Source organism: Magnolia sinica, chromosome 5 (assembly GCF_029962835.1).
Source record: "Magnolia sinica isolate HGM2019 chromosome 5, MsV1, whole genome shotgun sequence".
Classification (NCBI taxonomy): domain Eukaryota; kingdom Viridiplantae; phylum Streptophyta; class Magnoliopsida; order Magnoliales; family Magnoliaceae; genus Magnolia; species Magnolia sinica.
Window position 1 is genome coordinate 112,016,332 of NC_080577.1, and position 4,057 is coordinate 112,020,388.

Below are 4,057 nucleotides of genomic sequence, written 5' to 3' on the forward strand. Positions count from 1 at the left end.
GTTGTAACTAGTATTGGGTGCAAAGCATCCCGCATTCAGCGTAACTGGCATTGGGTCCATAACGAGCCCTTATCTTATCAAAATAGTTCGTAGGTGATGGATCCTAAAATGGATTAAGGGACACGGGTGAAGAGCTGCTACGATCGTAACAAGACTCGTGATCCAGTTAGACTCATGGTATATTGGTGGTACTTTAACTTCACCAATATATTGGTTGAATAATATCTAAAAAAATACTTGGCCAATCATGCACATCATGACATATATTGGTGATGTTGGTGACGAGACAGATTATCATATGATAGGTATTTTAACGAAAGGCGTTAGAGTTACGTGATGAGGGAGTGTTGGCATTAGTAGGAAATAGGCATCAAAGTCGCTTTAATTAGGGAGTGTTGGATTATGTGAGCATGCATTCGTATATCATGATATTCACATACTTAACAATTAGATAGGAATTAGTTGCTTATTTATGACATTATTACATGTGTTGATTGTGTTGATAATATGTGCAATTTAGAAAAATTGTACCACTGAGTTGATCACTCATTCCCACCCGGGATGATGTTTTAAAACACCAACCAAACATTGTAATAGATGCAGGTACTACCGAGGTTGACGCCTTGGAAGATGCCTACATAGATTCGGAGGAGTTTTCATATTTTCAACTTTTCGATGGACAGCTGTAAACCGGCTCGTTTTGCAACTATGATGGATGGATATTTGGTTGGACAGACGTTTAACACTTAATACACTTTATTCCTTTTGGAACTTTATATTGGGGCCCCCATTGTGGAATCCGTACTTTGGATGGATGTATGTTGTATATTTTGGACTCATCATTTTTTGTTTGGATACATTCATTTTAGAGGTTTATACACTGTTTAATTTTATTTCTTCCAAGAATGAAAGCTGCTGATTGGGTATTACTAATGAGGAAAGGCATAAAAGGCTTCATTCTGACAACTAATATTCAGACAATGATTTTATATATTTCATTAGTAAGGAAAATAGGCCTTAAATCACTAAGAGAAACAACTTTTTTCATCCTCAGCACAAGGGCAATGAAAGTACTTTTAATTTAATTTAAGAGCACTAAAGATGCAAAAAGATTGGTACTAGCTTTGGAGACATCAGCTCCTATTATAGGCCAATAAATTTTGTAAAAGTGAGCATTAAACCCATCAGGGCTTGGAGATTTGTTTGAGTCAGCACATTTGATAACTGATTCAATTTCAGATACAAAAACCGGTATACTAAGCATATTACTTTGCTTATTAGAAAGTTTTGAAACATTATCGTTAAGGCACAAGTCTACAAGGGGGACAGGCTTTTCAGAGGCTAAAATATTCTTGAAATTATTGACAATCATGTCTTGAGTTTCCAAAGGGCCGGAGGAATGATAACCATTGATATCTTTAAGCTCCTAAATTTTTGAAGCTGTTTAGTTAGCCTTAATGGAGGAATAGAAAAATTTTGAGTTACAATCCTTCATATTAAGGTTTAGAAATCTGGATTTTTGTTTGATCATGGACATCTCTAACTCTTAGTAACAGGCAAGTTCTGCCTTTGCAATATTTTCCTCTTCTAAGTTAGAGACGGATGGGTCATTTTGGATCGTAGATTGAATTACTTCAAGCTTATATCTAGCCTTAAGAATAATCTCCGAGCACTTAAGCCTATTACGGGACCAAGATTTGAGAGCCGATTTGATTAATATCTCTGAAAATGAACAGTCAAGATTATTTACAAAAATAAGTCCAATCAAAAATTTATTCAGCATTTTATTAAGGACCATTATGGTTTGCTTACCATTTTTATGGACCATGCAGCCCTTACTGTGGGACCCACCTTGATGTATGTATTTTACATTCATGCAGTCCATTCATTTTAAGAAATAATACCAGAAAGAAAGCATATTGAAATCTCACTTAAACCATACAATAGGAAGCAGTGGTGATTGACCATTAAAAGCTTCATGTGAGCTAGCGTAAGTTTTGGATCAAGCTCATATTTGTTTTTCCTCTTCATCCAAATTTCTGGTGGGCTCAACGAAGTTTTGAATGGTGTGTGTTCACTCACCACTGATTCCATAATATGGTCCACCGGAGATTTGGAACTGCTTCATTTTTGGGCTTGGTCAAGCCAGGACTCATGGGGCTCACCGTCATATATGGGTTCTATCCACACCATTCATTCATTTTAAAAAAAAATCATTTTAGCATATTCGCTAAAAATAAGGCACATCCATTTAAAACTTCCTAACGGCTATAAAAGTTTTAGATCAAGCTGAAATTATTGTTTTACCATCATCCAGGTATACGTACGTATCCTTGTGAACAATGGGCAACATTATCACCGCTTCTTCCTGTTGTGTGGTCCACTTTAGCCTTGAATCTCCCTCATTTTTCAGAAATGGAGAAACAGCGTAGATAAAGCCCGTACATCATGGTGGGGCCCACGCAGCCCTTCCATTCATTATTGGCACTAGCTCTTGTTAGGAATGTGCCCTAAGATCTAACAAATTAAAAACTTGAGTGGGCCACACCACATGTGCGGTGGGGATGGAATGTCCACCATTGAAATTTTTCTGGACCCCCTTAGGAAAAAACCAAATATCAGCGACAACTTAAACTTTGGTGGGCGCTATTAAAGTTTCAACAGTTAGTCTCCCCATCTCTACTTTTCCTTGTTGTGTGGCCCACCTAAATTTTGACCCGGTCGTATTTCTGCCCTTTTACGTCCTTGCATGAGCTGGCCCAAATAATGGAAATGCACATCAAGGTGGGCCCCACATAGCTCCTAGCACAGGCAGCGAAGACAGAAATTGGTAGTCATTGCATGGGAGATAAGAAAGAGATCCAATCCATTTGTGGGGCCCACTATCAACTATCCTTCTCTAATAATCAGATCCGTCCATTCATAAAAGTGGACTGCAGTTTATGAGGCGAATGTACGGTTGGGAAAAAAAAAACTTGGCTGAAGTTTGGTGACCTGTCAATGTGTTTGTGACGTTGTGGGGCCGCCTGATGAGTGGACCAGATTTAATTTTGGGTCGGGACATCCGCTTGGTGCATCCGATCTGGTGGACGGTCTAGATACTGCATGCACTTCCACTGCTGGCGACTAGTCGTGTGCGGGCTTAGGAAATCAGCTGTAGTGATCAATAGGGTCCAAAAAGTCGTGGACGTCTAAAACAAGTGCTTTTCTCTGAAAAGCTTGACGAGTGATAAAAGAAAAGGACGCTGCCACTCTTCGCACGGCTGTTCATCATGCGGGCCCACCATGAATGTACGGTGGCCTAGAAATCAGGGCATGGCTTCGATGGATCCACGGATCCACCGAGATGGGTGGATCCCTGACTGTCGGGCGTACCTTGATGCATGTTCATTACATCCACGCCGTCCATCCGCTTTAAAAGATCATTTTATATTATGATCCAAAAAATGAAGAACATCCAAATCTTAGGTGGGCCACACCACATAAAACAGTACATGCCATTAAAACTTTTTGGGGGCCACCGTAATGATTATTTTCCATCTAACCCGTTGATAAGGTCAAATTGACCTGAATGAAGGGACCACTCAAATATCAGATTGATCCAAAACGTTTGTAGCCCACAAAGTTTTTAATAGTCAATAGACACTGTTTCCTGTGATGTGGTCTACCTGTGAATTTGATAATCTTCAGTTTTTGAATCATCCACTAAAATGTTCTGTAAAAACGGATGGACGGCGTGGATGTAAGGTACATACATCGAGGTAAGCCCTACCTTCAGAGATCCTCCCACCTCGGTGGAACCGGGGATCCACGGAATCCGGGCCCTAAAAATCAGGGCGATCCGGCCATAAAGTGGGCCCCGTATGTACACTGAACGTGGACCAGTGGTCAATTTTTACTACCGTCCAATTTTCACCCGGTGAATTGTTCTAATTTCTACACAGGTGGTCGCATGGGCCCACCAGGGTGTATGTATGAATGTTTATTTGTCATCCAAACTGTTGATAAGGTCACAAAAACCTGGATGAAGAGACCAGATACATATCAGCTTGATCCA